Here is a 17,466-nt window from a genome sequence, read left to right on the forward strand (position 1 = left end):
AGGGGAAAAAAGTGAGCACAATGTAACTATATGGAGACGTCGATGTAAAATCACTGATCTGTAGGAATAACTATAAGTAAAAGTATTAAATCACAACTAAAAATGCATGCTGCCCTAGGGAGAAAATCTAAGACTGCTGATCACTTGAAGAATATGGTTTGTGCTTACTTGAGCTTACAATGTGAATTCGCACATAAATATGGGGAAATTGTTTGAAGAGAGAAGAGAAGGGAGAGAGGAGAAAAGAGATCCCTGAATCAGAATAAAAAATATCAGTGCGGCGATTGAGTTCTACACAGACTTGTTTGTTATCCCAATTGTGCAATGAGAAAAGGGAAAACTAAATTAACCATTCTGGCGTGTTAGGCAAAGTGAAATAACAGCTTAATTACACTTAGGGAGTAGACTCTTATTGTTAATATTTTTTAATAACGGCTACTTCAGGTGAGAGAAGAATCCACAGCTGATTTTTAAACAGTATTTTGAAATACGAAGAAAATTTATTTTTGTTTCTTTCCCTAAGGTCATTCAGTTTTCTTCTGTGTGTAGGTGTGCAAGCTTGTGTGGACTAGATATGATTAAAACCTCCTCGACACATTTATAATAAAAGGATCACTCCACACATGTCAATAAATACCCAGTTTTGTTTCAACTTAATGGGGATTTTTTTTTTGCCTTCATCTTTATAACCAAATATTTCAGGCAGTGAGGGGAGAATAGGGAAGCTTGGTCCCTAAACTGGACGTGACTGAAGTCTCAGATCTCCCACAATCACTCATAAAAGAATTATAATAATGAAAGTCTCAGGAAGAATAAGATGACCATCTTAGATCAGGCTTTTAGGACATAGACTCTGAGAAGGAGAGCTGTGTGAAACGAGATTTCTGGGGTGCGATCTTGGGGTCACCATCTGAGCAGGAGTGCAGGGGTCAGTGCCAGACAGAGAGAGGAGCTGAGCTCTGCTGGGTGAAGGTGTCAGGGGGTCCCACCGTGCCTGCTGGAGCTGGACTGTGTCTTCAGGGTTGGCCAGTCTTGAGGCAAGGGCATAGGCCCTTTATATTCTAGCATGGAATGTCATTGACCATAAGCTACTCCCAGGGAGGGGGTACTTAGTTAGCTGGGGCTCTATGGCAGAGGGTAAACCCCTGAGGGCCTTGAGCCACCAGCGCTCCCAGCATCGGGGACAAGGATGCCTCTGTCCTAAACGCAAAGAGTCTGGACAGAAGATCACAGCATCCACTCCAGTAAGCACTTAGTCTTGCCTTTTTATTTTTTTTAAAAAAGAGTACTACATGTGTTCCTTCAGCAAAAGGGAAGGGGGGAGCATAGCAGATTTACCTTTGAGAGAAGAATCTGCGTGTTTTAAAGAACAGTTCATCTCACATAACTCAATGGCAAGAAAAGCATTGAATTCAATCCAAAATGGGCAAAAAGACTTGAACAGACATTTTCCAGAGAAAACATAGAGATGGTCAACAGGCACATGAAAGGAAGCTCAGCACCCCTGCTTATTAGAGAAATGCAAATCAGAACCGCAGTGAAGTACTGTCCTACACTGAACACAATGGCAGTCACTGGAAGTCTGCAAATAAGTGTTGAAGAGGATGTGGAGAGAAGGGAGCCCTCCGACACTGTCGGTGAGAACGTATGTTGGTGCACCCACCGTGGAAAACAGTATGGAGCTTCCTTAGAAAGATTTTTAAAATGAATACTGCCAAACGATCCAGCAATTCAACTCCTGAATATGCAACCCCCAAACACTGGAGAACACTAACCTGAAAAGATACACACTCACCAGTGCTCACAGCAGCACTATTTATATACAATAGGCAAGATGTGGAAGCAACCCAAATCCCCATCGAAAAATGACTGAATTAAGATGATGGTGTGTGTGTGTGTGTGTGTGTGTGTGTGTGTGTGTGTGTGTGTGATGGTGGAATATTACTCAGCCATAAAAGAGAGTGAAATACTACCATTTGAAAGTGAAAGTGAAGTCACTCAGTAGTGTCCAACTCTTTGCGACCCCATGGACTGTAGCCCACCAGGCTTCTCCATCCATGGGATTTTCCAGGCAAGAGTGCTGGAGTGGGGTGCCATTTCCTTCTCCAGGGGATCTTCCCGACCCAGGGATCGAACCCAGGTCTCCTGCAATGCAAGCAGACGCTTTACCCTCTGAGCCACCAAGGAAGCACCGTAGATGGACCTAGAGAATATTATGCTTAGTTAAATGTCAGACAAAGACAAATCCTGTGTATTACTTATATGTAGAATCTGGAAAATAAGACAAATGAATGTATATGCAAAGCAGAGACAGCGTCATGCAAAAAAAGCAAGCCTTGTGGTCACCAAAGAGGAGAGAGAAGAGGGAAGAGAGACAAACGAAGGGCAGAGGATTAGTAAACTGCTACATTTAAACTAGGCAAGCAGCGAGGTCTTGCTGCGTAGCCGAGGGGATTATACCCACAATCTTGTAATAATATTTGATAGAGTATATTCTGCAAAAATAGTGAGTCCCTACACAGTATTCCTGTAACTCACACAGTGTTGTAAATCAACTCTACTTCAATTAAAAAAATTATTGCCATAATAAGAAGAGACAAGTATTGAATATGAATCAGAAATGCAATTCAGTGCTCAGACGTGTATATGCAAGTGTACTTCAGCTTCAAGAAACCTAGAATGTGACGAAGTGATTTAAAAAACAGAAAAGAGAATACTTTGTAAAAAATATGGGACTCATAAGAGTCTTCAGATATTTATCTTAGGGTGTTTAAAGCAGATTTGTCAACAAAGATCAATTTATACACTATTTCAAAGAGTGTAACTGTTGCATAGAGAGACCTATTGTCTTATTAAAAACACAGAGAAAATAACCACACATATGTGCTTCCAGTTTGCACTTCTTTGTTATTGCTCCTTTTTCTTTCCCTGTGACTTTATATAAGCTGAGCTGGGTTGCCTTAATACCCTGGAGATTTCTTTTGTGGCTATCCTCAGAACCTAGGGTCATGGGATTTATTTATAAGTGATTCCGCCTTCAAATTGAGTTTCTTTCTTTTTAAATATTTAAGTAAATAGCCTCTCAGATGGTCCCAGATTTAACCCATTGCATGCTGGCTTCCCCAGGCAGAGAAAGAAGGTGAGCACAGAGCTGCTGCTTTTCCTGGGCCAGCGCTCCCCTCTCTTGTGCTCAGAGCTTTGATAGCTCATTCATTAGTGGCTGGCGGTGCACAGCCGTCTCTGAGAGTCACATGGGAGGTGTTAATGACTTGGAGGAGGCGGGTATATGTGGAACATGTGCCCGGTCATCTATGGGGCCTTTTCCCTCTCTCCACCTCTAGCCTGCAGCCACCACACATCATGGAAGGCAGGGGTTCAGTTCAGTTCAGTTCAGTTCAGTTCATTCGCTCAGTCATGTCTGACTCTGTGACCCCATGAACCACAGCATGCCAGGCCCCCCTGTCCATCACCAACTCCCGGAGTTCACCCAAACTCACGTCCATCGAGTCAGTGATGCCATCCAACCATCTCATCCTCTGTTGTCCCCTTCTCCTCCTGCCCTCACTCTTTCCCAGCATCAGGATCTTTTCCAATGAGTCAGCTCTCTGCATCAGGTGGCCAAAGTTTCAGCCTCAACATCAGTCCTTCCAATGAACACCCGGGACTGATGGGGCAGAGCACTAATTATAGGCTTGTTAGTCTGGAGCTGGAGCTGTGAAAACCTAGGAAGAGCCTGTGGTGTTAACATGCTGTGACTTTAGCTCAGGCTCCCTGCTTGTTTGAGACTTCTTTGAGACAGAGTCATTCCAAGGAGAGAATTTTTTTTAATTTATTCATTTTAATTGGAGGCTAATTACTTTACAATACTGTGGTAGCTTTTGCTGTACATGGACATGAATCAGCCACGGGTGCACATGTGTTCCCCATCCTGAACCCCCTCCCACCTCCCTCCCCATCCCATCCCTCAGGGTCATCCCAGTGCACCGGCCCTGAGCACCCTGTCTCATGCATCGAACCTGGACTAGTGATCTGTTTCACATATGATAATATACATGTTTCAATGCTATTCTCTCAAATCATCCCACACTCGCCCACTCCCACAGAGTCCAAGAGACTATTCTATACATCTGTGTCTCTTTTGCTGTCTCGCATAGAGGGTCATCGTTACCATCTTTCTGAATTCCATATATATGTGTTAGTATACTGTATCGGTGTTTTTTGAGGAGAGAATTTGCAGCTCTCTTCCTCTCCAGCTCTCCCTCCTCAAAACAAAAAGATTGACTGCGAGGTCCTCAGGCACATTTCTTTCTCCCTGGAGTCCAGTCACAGGCACACAGGGGCATTGAGGCCAGCACCTTGGATGCTCTCTTGACCTTTTTAGCCCCTCCATGGCTCTCACAGCTCCAGGCTTCATATTTCTGGGCCCCGCAGAAAGAAGAGGGGAAGGATGGTGTCCAAAAAGCCTATTCCTTTCATCAGGACAGCAATTTCCCCCGAAGCCCCAGCCAGCTTTTTATGGCTCATGTACTACCCTCCCCTGTAAGAAGAGCTGTGAAACTATTCTCAAAGACAACTAAGCTTGGCTGCTGTAGATGCCCAGGGGTGTTTGCTGGAAGTCCCTTCAGCCCAAGAGTCCAAAAGTGCAGCCTTTCCCGAGAACAATGACTGAGGTCATTCATGATCACGGTCATCATGTGCCCGAGCAAGAACGGGACCCCAGGCACTGCATATATTCTGTGTTATTAATCCCATTAAAACCCTGAAATAATCTCTACACTTCAATATTTCTATTTCATCTATTTCTTTTTTATTAAAAAATAAATTTCTTTATTTGACTGCATATGGAATCCAGTTCCCTGTGTGTGCATGCTCAGTCATTTCAGTCCTGTCCAGCTCTGTGTGACCCCGTGGACTGTAGCCCTCCAGGCTCCTCTGTCCATGGCCAGGGGTTAAACCTGGGCCCCCTGCATTGGCAGTGCAGAGTCTTAGCCACTGGGCCACCAGGAATTTGTGCCTGCTCAGTCATATCCGATTCTTTGCAACCGCATGGACTGTAGCCCACCAGGCTCCTCTGTCCATGGGATTTTCCAGGCAAGAGTACTGGAGTGGGGTGCCGTTTCCTTCTCCAGGGGATATTCCCAACCTGGGAACTGAACCTGTGTCTCCTCCTGCTTGGCAGGCAGATTCTTTACCACTGAGCCACCTGGGAAGCCCGTGAGTTTTATCTTAAGTCATCAAGGGTGTCAGACTGTTGTGTATTCAGGATGGGAGTGACTTGAACGATTCTTAGGGGATTTGAGACTGGAGAGGAGGTGTTCAAAGGAGAGAGGGTGAGAGCCTGAATTCGGGCACCAGTTGAAGAGTTGGAGAGGAGGGTGGGACTTGGGAGATGTTCAGAGACGGAAGCCTACTGGGCTTGTAATTGGCAGTCTGGGTGGAGTGAGAGGGAGGTAGTCAGATAACCTGGGTTGCTGGCCTGCGTGCTGCTGATGATAGATGCTGGCATCCCCAAAGGAGACAAGTGCTTGCATGCTAAGTCGCTTCAGTCGTGTCTGACTCTTTGTGATCCTATGGACCAAAGCCTCTTACATCTCCTGCACTGGCAGGCAGGCTCTTTATCATTACTGCCACGTGGGAAGCCCAGATGAGATAAGGGATGGAGGAAATTCAGGAGAGAAAACCTGAGTGGGAAATAATACTGATGCTAGTGACTCCCACTGACAACTCGCTTACAAGCTCAGGGACTGGGCAAGGGCGCTGCCCTGGGTGGTGCTCATCTCCGTCTTCTCAGTGATTAAGGGACTTACTCAGCATCACACCTGGAAAGTGCTGGGCTGTAATGCGAACCCAGGCATTCTCCCCTAATCACAATGCATAGGACCTGTGCCACCGAGACAGTAGACGTGTAAGGGATTCTGCTTGTTCCTGCTGAGTTTGAAGTGGTAAATACTACAGGGATTCCAGGTAAAATATGTCCAATGGATGATCCCATATATGAATCGGAAGCTTAGGGGAAAAGCTTGGGTTGACATATGGAAACGTGGATGTCATTCATACATAGATCCTTCAGAAAAAGTAAATCAAGGGAGAAATGGACGGAGGCGCAAATTCTGGGGGAAAATAATTTTTAAGGAGTCAGTCCAGGAGCTGGCACCCCTGGAGGAGACAGAGACCATGTGATTAGATAAGCTGAAGGGACACCAAGGAAGTGCAGTGTTACTAAACCTGAAAAAAAAAAAAATCAGGTGCTTAAAGAGGAAAATGTTTGAAGTTTTTAGAAGAGAAGAAGATAATTTAGATAATATCTAGAGAAGACTGTGGGTAAGAGGCGGGGTATTTTGTCTTGGATATCTGTCTTAGGACTGAAGGTACTTGAACTTGCATGTGGGCAGAAGAGGCGGAGCCAGTAGAGAAAGAGTCCGGAAGATTCTGGAGAGTGCCGGAAAAAGTAGAAACATCTTAAAGTGGCCTGGTTGAAGGATTGATTGGCAGAAGAATTCCTTATCTTCAGAGGATGTTGGGAAGGAGATTGGGGGTGGGTGTTACTATGTTTGGTAGAGAGACAGGAAGCTGATTATCATGCCTGATGACCTCATCTTTCTCAAAGACCTAGGAGGTGAGCAGGTGCTGCAGGAACCTAGGGAGGCAAAGGACCATTTCTCATATCAGAGAGCATCACCCAAGTCCTTTAAGACTAGATGTCCCCGTGGATTTGGGGTTCAGACAGTTAAGGAGATATCACCAGCTTTGGTGGGGATGAACATACTCCGTTTCTCTGCTGAGAAATGTTTTGCCCCCAATCAGACAGCTGGTAGGATGTGGAGAAAAGTTCCCTAGCCTATGCTCTTCCCAATATTTTATGAGGCATTTTTGATGAGAATGGGTTACCTGTTCCATCATGTTAAAGCAACACTGATACGGGATGTCATTTCAGATTTTTGCTGCCGTATGTTACTGCTTGGACGGTCAGCATGTTCTTTCTCAAGCACCTCTGTGAAGTGACTAATAATGGCAGCTGAGAATCTAGGACACTATTTCCCAGAGCGTGCTCTCTGTGAATACCTGTCATGTGAGATGTTCCTTGAAAAAGAAAAAAAGGTTCTGTGGTCAAACGCATTTGGGCCGTGCTGTATCTCATGCCTCTTCTTGGAGAGCTCCAACACATGTTAGTGTATTACAGGCTCTGAGGAGACACATAGTCAAAGAAAGCAAGCATCTTCTTTAGCCTGGCTTTCCCAACATTGTTTGACTCCAAGCACTACTCCATCATATTTTAATTTTTATAATACCCTTTAGTAAAATGCAGAACTCACTCCAGGAAATGGTGAACTACGGTGAAAATAACCTTTATTCCGTAGAATACTGAGGAAGATGGATAGATGGGTTTGTAGTCAGTGTGCTCTGGCAACTTAGCAGAATATCTGTTTCTTTTTCTTTTTGACACTTTAGATTTTGTGCCAACATTAAAATAACTCTGTCAATTTGGCATTAATATTCAGTAACTTTTCAAAAATGATTACTTTCCTTTTTCTTATTTATATATTTACTTTCCATGCTTTTATTTGGCTTCTTTTATCATGAAGCCAATTTGCTATCCTTTTGAATGTGTTTATTGAACCCTTATTGATAACTTTGCATGTGCAAAGCACTACGCTGGGATTAGAGTAGTAAGATATGTTTATACTTTGCCCTTGAAGAGTCTGGAGAGGACAGCCTGAACACTAGAGGTTGAGTTCAATGCCAGCCTCTTGGGCAAGATGCCTGGAAAGCACCTTGGGAGAGAGATTGTGTGACTAGTTGGAGGAGACGCCCTGGAAGTGCTATTTGAGCTGGATATCAAAGGAAATGAAACGAAATTAAAAGATGCTTACTCGTTGAAAGAAGAGCTATGACAAACCCAGAGTATTTAAAAACAGAGACATCACATTGCTGACAAGGGTTTGTATTGTCAATGATATGGTTTTTCAAGTAGTCATATATGGATATGAGAATTGGACCACAGAGAAGGCTGAGATGCTTTTGAAGTGTGGTATTGGATAAGACCCTTGAGAGTCCTTTGGACTGCAAGGAGATTCAACCAGTCAATCTTAAAGGAAATCAACCCTGAATATTCATGGAAGGACTGATGCTGAAGCTGAAGCTCCAAAACTTTGGCCACCTGACATGAAGAGCTGACTCATTGGAAAAGATCCTGATGCTGGGAAAGATTGAAGGTAGGAGGAGAAGGGGACAACAGAGGATGAGATTGTTGGATGGTATCACCAACTCAAAGGACATGAGTTTGAGCAAACTCTGGGAGATAGCGAAGGACAGGGAAGCTTGGTGTGCTACAGTCCATAGGGTCACAAAGAGTCAGACACAAAGACTCAGTGACTGAACAACAGCAATCAGAGGATAAGTAGTGGCTGACCCAGTGGAATGGGAAAGGTCAGTGGAGAAGAAAACCTTGGAAGCGTATTGACAACCTTGTATACCCAGATAAATCTCTGTGGAAGAGTATTAAGCTGAGTATTAAAAAATCTAAGTTTCTAATTTCTAGATTACTGTGGCAGGGTAAGGAAGATAAATTGGACATGTGAGGTCATTGTCAGGGACGTAAGTAAGAGACTCAAGGGGACAGTCTTACTAACAGATGCCAAGGTGAATGTGTGATGCGCCAATCTGTGTGACTTTTCCTCCAGTGAATTGGTGTGTGTTTTTTTTTTCTTTGCACACTCAAATCTTTGATAGTAAAGTCCAGGTGGCTGAGCGATCAAGAATCCTCCTGCCAATGCAGGAGATGAGGGTTTGATCCCTGGGCTGAGAAGATCTCCTCAAGAAGGAAATGGCAACCTACTCCAGTATTCTTGCCTGGGAAATTCCATGGACAGAGGAGCCTGGCGGGCTAGTCCATGGGGTCACAGAGTGGGCCACGACTGAGCGACTTAGAAACAACAAGTACAGTGATGCCCTTTGGTCAGAGGAGGCAGAGTGCACTACAGAGCCTGGCCCTTCAGAGTCAGTTCAGCGGTGACAGTTCCTGCGATGAAAGGGCTGGGAAGTAGCGCAGAGGACGGGGAGAGTCTTGGAGTCAGAATCCTAGTTACGCCACGTGGAGCCGTGATGGTCTCACTTGACCCCCCGGGTAACCGTTTCCTCAAGGCAAACAGGGATTATAATACTTGAAACAGTTCCTCATGGATTGTGGGAGATAATGTCCATGAAAGCACATTTTCATTCTCACAACACAACTGAGAAGCAGGGTGGATAGGAGCAAACCTGGCTGGACGTCTGGAAACCGGAGTTCACAAGGAGTGAAGGATTTATGTGGGGCGGCACGGTGGTGGGGAGGCCCCCTGTGCCCCCACTCCCTGCAAGACCATCAGAACCTTAGCCCGGTGGGCTGTCCACCTTGGCCCTCTAAAAGAGGCCAGACACACTGTGCCAAGCTTGCAAGAAAGGGGTAAAATTAATCCTAGTTATGCTGTTTGGTGGATTAATCCATTTATTTTGCTCTAATCTCCTTGACTGTCTGCCTGTAAGTGGAGACGTTTGCTGAGATATTGGGCTGGCCTGACTCTTTTAGCCGTTTTCTGTGACATCCGCTTCTCTGTTTTAACTCTAAATAAGCCCTCTGTAATGCCCCACCTGATTTGGGGTCTGGGGCATTGGAAGAGAAGGCTCCCACCTCTCCCCTTTAGGGTGAGCCCTTCGTGACTTTAGCCAGAACCAGCCACCTTGGGCTTGGTTCTCTGATGAAACACTGTAACAAAATGGGGAAAGGCTGTCAGAAAGGCCAAGAGGAGGCTACTGGGCTCTGTCTTCTCTCTCCTGATAGCAGAGGAAAGGGAAGGGTCACTGAACCTCTAAACAAAACTCTCCAGTGTCTGCCGCATCCATGCTGACAGCTTAATTAGTCAAATGGGAACCCTGACAAACCACAGACCAAGTTCCACCCAGAATCATTTGCCCGCAGTTCTCGCTGTAGTGACAGAGGCTGTTCAGTCTCAAAGTAGGATGGATTGCCATCTGCATTCTGGTGCCAGAGACCTACAGGGAGCCCCCTTTCCCAGCATTGTGACCCAGTCCCATCCTACAGAGCTTGAGGTTCTCAGCAAACCTTCGTGTCCGGAGGGAACCAGCACTGTCTGTGTGTCTCGTGGCACCCAGGGTCCCCAGGGGCACACGTTCCAAGGACCATGGATGCTGAGATGGGAACCCTCACAGACGCCTGGCTCCGTCCCTCCCTCCCTCCTTCCCCCGTCTCCTTGTCATTCCCCTACTTTGCCTTCCCCTTTGCTCCTCTGTTTCTCTCTCCGTACTTGTGTCTTAACATTAACCTCTCTCACTTATGAGAATCCACAATCTTGGCTAATTAGCACCCACAGCACTGAAACTGCCCTCTTCCAGCACTGGTGATCTGAACTCAGGGATTGAACAGCGTGGCCATCCCTGGTTTTCCACAAAAATTCTAAGACACTCTTGTAGTTTGTCAAGTTGGGGCTGACAAAAGTGCATGGGGGAAAAAAAAAAAGTAAGGAAAACGAATGTGCCCACTGTCATACCTTGCTCTTCAGTTTCCAGTCTGTGAAAAGAGAGAGCAACCAAGATGAATTAAAACCCACTGAAAAAAGGATGAAAGTGGACTAATTATTCATAACCCGCACCCTCTCGTTACTCCTCGAGCGTGTTGTAAGAGCTGATGAGGGAATAACTGGAAAGCTCTCGGAGCTCTGTAGTGATAGTTGGTTGCTAATAAGGTGACCCAGTTATCAGCCTTATTTTGAATATTGCAGCTATATAGGAAAAGTGAAAGTGTTAGTTGCTCAGTCGTGTCTGACTTTTTGCGCCTCCATGGACTGGAGCCCGCCAGGCTCCTCTGTCCAGGGAATTCTCCAGGCAAGAATACTGGAGTGGGTTGCCATTTCCTTCTCCAGGGGATCTTTCCAACCCAAGGATCAGACCTGAGTCCCCTGCATTGCAGGCAGAGTCTTTACCATCTGAGCCACCAGGGAAGCCCAGTCTGCACGGGAAAGCTCAATCTTAACAGCAGCCCTTAAGGAAGTATAACCTTTATAAAGTCTTGCTTAGCAGCAGCCAGAGCCAAACAGGTATCAGGGGACCATAAGACAACCCATAAACAGCTGCACCTCTGTTATTCTTTAGATAAGAAAAGCTTTCTTCTCGTCGTCTCAGCCTCTCTGATCTTTTCTACCCTTTCTTATTTCTCTCACTTCCATTTCCGTTTCTCTCTTGCTGTCTCTCTGTACACACGTACAGTGTCCTGGGGGTGAACGTTTTGGTATTTCTCCTTTAGTTAGGAGAGGAACAGGAGCTATGGCCCCCAGGAGGTGGGAGCAGCAATCTCTGTCTGTCTGGATGTTTCTTCACACTTCGGGGAGCTGGGCTGATGCTCTATACGCACGGTCCCGCCTCTGGCTGAAGCTTGCCGTAGCCCTGGGTCTTTGCTGTCCTGTGGGAGCTTCTTCAGTTTTGTGTCAACCTCCTCTCTGAGTCTGTTAAAGTGCCTTTATGAGGCCTCATCTCATGTCTGGTCCAGTGAGTTTCTGATGCAGAAACCTCTGCTGTATCTGGCACCATGAGAAGCAAGATTTAAGATGCTATTCCCATCTGTAAAGAGCTGGCTGGAGTTGGGATGAGAATTCTACAAAGAGTTAAGGAATATAACTGTCCAGTGCATGTTCTAGAGCTGGGCTGTACCGTTATCTACCAGAAGTATGTCATAGATGCTGGTCGGCTGGACAGTCAGGAGGGACCCAGGATGGAGTAGAAAAGTAAGGTCTCAGGACCAGGCAAGAGTCCCTGAGGAGGAGGGCATTGGCAGTTTCGCAAGAGGGACTGGGAGTGTGCACAGAGCTTATTGTTCTGCTGATGTGCACATATTCTTTTTTTATTTTTAAAAAATGTTTAATGTGGACCATTTTTTAAAGCCTTTATTGAATTTGTTACAATTTTGCTTCTATTTTATGTCTTGGACTTTTGGCCACGAGGCATGTCAGATCTTAGCTCCCTGACTGGGATAGAACCTGCACCCCCTGCCCTGGAAGGGGGAGTCTTAACCACTGCATTGCCGGGGAAGTCCCCATGTGTTTCTAATGAAAAGGAATCCTTAACTGAGTCAGACCTCCCAGTGATGTTGGGGTTTGAGCCCTGCTCACTCCTGAGGTTCCTGAAGTGATATGGAGACAGCAGTGGTGTGGGAGACCCATGCCGGCAGCCCTGCGTGGGATGTGCCTGCCTTATGGAACCAGTCTTCACTAGCTGGGATTCAGCCCTCAGGTCCTCTGCGGCTGTGGAGGCGGCCTCTGAATCTCCACAGCAGAGTCACCCTCCTTCCTCAACAGCCCATTTCATCATGTTGAGCCCTGAAAACCTAGCTTTTGTCAAAGATCAGAACCTCATTAACATGATCAAATGCAACTAAGTCACCATTAGTTTTCGAGAACAGTTTAAAGGGGGCTCAACAAATGGTACAGGTCTCGGCACTCTAGAGATCAAGAAATGATACCCACCCCCTTTATCTATCCACCAAAAATGCCTCTGGGGAGAGCGGAGAGAAGAGATGTATTATCCTGCTTTCCTGCTAATCTAGAGACTCTCACACTTTGAACCGTGAAACCAGCTTCACAGTTCAGGGAAGTAATGTGTAGACTGTTAATAAGATGGATGGAATTAGCTGAGTGTTCAATCAGATCCCCTGGGTGACAGGGTGGGCACTAAAAGAAACGGAGCAAATGGGGGAATAAATGGGCCAGAATCCCCATCAGAGTGGCTGAACCAACCTGGAAACCAGGTCCGATGTCGTTCTCAGATGTAGGCAATAGTTACAGTCATAATCGACATCATCAGATGAGGAAACTGACACAGTGGTCTTCAAATGTATCAAGAATTTTGCATTGCCCACTGAGGGGCTCAGAAACACTGATCCTGGGACATCCTCCGGACCTGCCTTCCCTGGTGACGGTGAGCATCTCCACACTGCACCCTGTAAAAGCCTTTGACAACTTATTCAGGGAACTGGTCTTAGCTAACAGCTAATGCGTGCACCCTGTCACTTCAGTTGTGTCCGACTCCTTGCGACCCCATGGACTGTTGCCCACCAGGCTCCTCCGAGTATTCTCCAGGCAGGAATACTGAAGAGGGTTGCCATTCCCTTCTCCAGGGCTAACAGCAAATGACAAGATTCTAATTAATTCATTCTTGCTTAAATTTTAATATCTGATATGACTAATTGCATTTCCTTTTACCTCCACAATTACTCTTTATGGAAATAATTCCCTAACACCTCAAATTAATAAATTGCCATAGTTAAATTCCATTCATTACCTACAGTTTGGAGAGGGGATGGGTTCGTTTCCCATTCAGTGGGCCCTGTATGCTTCTGAGACCTTTTAAGAGCTCAGGTCCAGCATCTAGTCGAGGATATTAGGACCGGCCAGTGATTAGGATCTGAATTCCACTGGTTCCTCCCTGGGGAAACAGACTTGGTAGGAAGGGCTGGGTTAAGGTGTGACCTGGGCAGGACAACTGAAAGGCCTTTAATAAGGGAGAGGGGATGGAGAAGAGGGAGACACTGATATGGGTTTTGAATGTTTTTGTCTTCCCCGCCCCCCACCAAACTCACATGTGTTGGTATTTGGAGGTGGCACCTTTGGAAAATAATTGGGTTTAGATGAGGTCATGAGGGTATGGCTCCATGATGGGATTTGTATGCTTTTAAGAGGAGGAAGGGGGCTTCCCAGGTGGCTCAGTGGTAAAGAACCCACCTGCCAATGCAGGAGGTGGAGGTTCAATCCCTGGGTTGGGAAGATCCCCTAGAGGAGGAAATGGAAGCCCACCCCAGTATTTGTGCCTGAGAGATCCCACGTGCAGAGGAGCCCGGCGGGCTACAGTCTATGCGCTTGCAAAGAGTCAGACAGGATGGAGCCCGCACACACTAAGAGGAGGCAGCGAGATTGGAGCTTGCTCTGCCCACCGTGTGGGGACCAGCAAGTAGGAGGCCAGCCGGAAAGAGAGCTCTCCCCAGGAACCCAGGCTGCCCACACGCTGATCTTATATTTGCCAGCCTCTGAGCTGTGAGAGACAAATGTCTGTTACTTAAGCCACCCAGTCAGTGGCATTTTGTCACAGCATCCCCCACAGACTAAGGCAGACCTCGGAGAAGGAGGATCTCTGGGGCCTGACGCTTCTTGCAGTCAAGCGGCTAAAGGGCGTGTGTGCAGCAGTTCATGCTGTGGCTTGACCTGGGGAGAAACTCTTGTGCAGGATTCCTTGGGAAAGCAGCCGTTAGCTCAAGGCTCTCAGCTCTTCCAGTGCAGGTGCCATGCTTTCCATCTGGACTTGCAAGAACTACTGTTATATGTCCTTGACCGGAAAAATACAGAGACAAACTAGCTTTCCCTCTCAACCCCGTAACCTGCTCCCAAAGGGATAAGCCACGTTTGAGGTCCAGCATCTCAAAGTTAGGTTGCTGTATACGCTGTAAGTTCACCGGAAAAATCAGTGCACAGAATAGACAAGAGCCCCTGATATTCTGAAGCAATTAACAAGACAAAAACAGCCCTTCTCTCACTAAAATGATGGCAGTGAGGCAGTGGAGAGACAGCGAGGGTGGCATTTTCCATCAAACAACGTTTTTTTTTTTGTGCAGCATATTTCCAAGTGATAGAAAATGACACACTGTCTCCATTACTTCCTTCCCATCATCTCAATCTTTTCTAACTTTCATAGTTGTGAAACAAATTGCTTTAAACATGTCAAAGGCACTTGAGTGGAGTGTTAGCCAAATTTTAAAAATAAAGATGATTCACAAAGACAGCATTTGTGTTTATCACCATCATGGTAAAATTTCAAGAAAGAAATCACAGTCCTGATAATTTAGGGCACAACATAAGGTAGTCATCTTCAGAGGTTAGAAGGCAGTCTCTTTCTGCTCTGCCTCATGTCCCTAGATTTTTACGGCACAGGGAACCTGGCCTTGGGGGAGCGCAGTCGTCCCCGCTTCAAGGATTTACTGAGAAGTCACCGCCATATTGATTTCTTCAAACTTGGGTTCCGTTTGCATTACTATGCAGGGAGTTGAGTTCCTCGACATTTTGCCCCATATCGGTCCTAAATTCTCTAGCACCTGTTGCTTCTTGAAAGGTCAGGTCATATCTCACCCTTGGAGAGACAGGAGATTGCCTAGTGCAAGGCACCTAGAAGGCCTGCCTTTAGCACATACTTTTGAAGAGTTGATACTGGTGTTCCAAAAACAGAAAGCTCAAAAAGCACTGCTCATCTTAAGAAACTTAAAGACCTACATCAGTGACCTTTTCTTTTCTTTTTTTTAAAGGGAAACTAAGCTCTAATATAAAATTTTAAAAGGAGAATGTATATATACAAGATAATTGTACAAATGATGGCTACCCATGTTGTCCTGTTTGCTGTTTAAAACATTTTTAAAAAAAATTTCAGAAGAAATTCCATTTTACAGAAAATTTACAAAAGTGATACAGAGAATTCCTGTTTTTCTTCCAGAGCCACTTAAGAGTTTGCAACCCAATGTTCCATCATCATTGAATTCTTTGAATACTTCAATGTATATTTCTTTGGGGCAAAGACATTCTCCTGTATAACCACCAAAATCAAGACATTATAATTGATGTGTTAGGATCATCTAGTCTTCAGACCCCTTTTGGGTGTCACCAGTTGTCCCAGTAGCACTCTTTATAGCAAGGGCATCCAGTCCAAAACCTTATGTTGCATTTCGTTGTCATGTCTTATCTCTGCTGCTGCGGCTGCTGCTGCTAAGTCACGTCCGACTGTGTTCAGTCATGTCCAACTCTGTGCGACCCCATAGACGGCAGCCCACCAGGCTCCCCTGTCCCTGGGATTCTCCAGGCAAGAACACTGGAGTGGGTTGCCATTTCCTTCTCCAATGCATGAAAGTGAAAAGTGAAAGTGAAGTCACTAGTTTTCTTCAATTTGGAACGCTTCCATAGTCTTTCTTTGACTTCAGTTCCTTGACACCTTTGAAGATCGCAATGCGTTAATTTTGTACAGCTACTCCCAGTTTGGGTCTGTTCACCCGATGCTTCCTTGTGACTGCAGTCAGGTTATGTGTCTTGGACAGCGATGTCACAGAAGTCGTGCCACGATCTTCTTGGTGAATCCTACCCAGTTGCATGCATTATTTTGTAGATCTCCTTCCTGATGGCATTAATGTTGATTACTTGTTTATGGCAGAGTTCTAGGTCAGTGTCCTAGTCTGTTCCGGCTGCTGGAGCAAAATGCCACAGACGAGGTCCTTATAGACAAACCTCTCACAGCTCTCGAGTCTGGGAAGTCAAAATCGAGGCCCTGACAGATGTCGTGTGTGGTCGAGGACCTGCTTACGGGTTCACTGCCAGCTGTCTTCTCACTGTGTTCTGACATGAGAAAGGACAGGGGAGGTCTCTCCAGGGTCTCCTTTATAGGCACACCAGACCCACTCATGAGAACTCCACCCTCATAACCTAGTCACCCCTCAAAGGCCCCACCTCCAAATATGTGGGACTCGTAGCAAGCTGTTTAAATGCTGTAATACTAGTATTGAGTTTCTATAAGCTACCATGAAGCTGTATTTAGCACAGTGTTCTAGGAGTGTGTATAAATGAAGTCTTTGTATCTACAACATATAAATTTTGTGGGGTTAATACAAATATTCTGTCTATAATAGCTAGGTTCCCCTAGACAGAAGATTTTGAAATTAGCAGACAAGAAGTTGACTAGGGAGTAATCTTGGGATTAACTTTTGTGAAGGGAGCAGAATTGGGCAGAGGAAGAAGCTGAGCTTCAAGTAGTACCAGTAAAGGCCTCAGCTGACCCCATTGAATGAGAAGTGAAGAAAGGAATCCATCCCCTCTCCAAACTGATGCAGCAAATAGAATTCAACTATGGCTACTTATTCATGTAAGATGCTAGGAAATTATTTCCTATAAGGAGTAAGTATGGACATGAGAGGAAGCACAATGTCTTATCATTTATTAAAATGTTAAGAAGAATGGATTATTAGACTCTTGCTATTATCTGTTAGCGGATATCAGTTCCCTTAGAATGAGCAGCCAAATGGCTTTTTTAGGGGGTGCCACGTGGCTGATGTGCAGCCAGGGAAGGGAAACCCAAAGTGAGGATCCTTTGTTCACACAGCAAGCAGTGTGAAATTGCAGAGTACATGCTCTGAATTTGGAGTCTTAGAGCAGTGAGAGATGTTTAAGACAAAATTCCCTCACTGTGCCATTTTCCAAAGGACTGGGCTTGGTGTCATTCATGGAAGACCAAATTGTACAACTTCAGTCCACAAATAAAGAGGTGCCCTACAATTACCTCTATTTAAAAAGATGTTAGGCAAATCGGTGGAGTTTTACTGATTTAAAACAGTTTACTGGAGGAAATCAAGGAAACTCGAAATATTCCTTAAAGACTTGCAGAAATATCAAGAACAAT

At 45.5% G+C, this 17,466-nt stretch overlaps 1 protein-coding gene across 1 annotated transcript in view; it reads left to right on the forward strand.

Annotated features, from left to right (window-relative positions):
• F13A1 (coagulation factor XIII A chain) overlaps positions 1-17,466 on the forward strand; it is a 141,985-nt gene that overhangs the window by 15,963 nt on the left and 108,556 nt on the right. The window lies entirely within an intron of this gene.

This window comes from Capricornis sumatraensis, chromosome 22 (genome assembly GCF_032405125.1).
Source record: "Capricornis sumatraensis isolate serow.1 chromosome 22, serow.2, whole genome shotgun sequence".
NCBI lineage: Eukaryota > Metazoa > Chordata > Mammalia > Artiodactyla > Bovidae > Capricornis > Capricornis sumatraensis.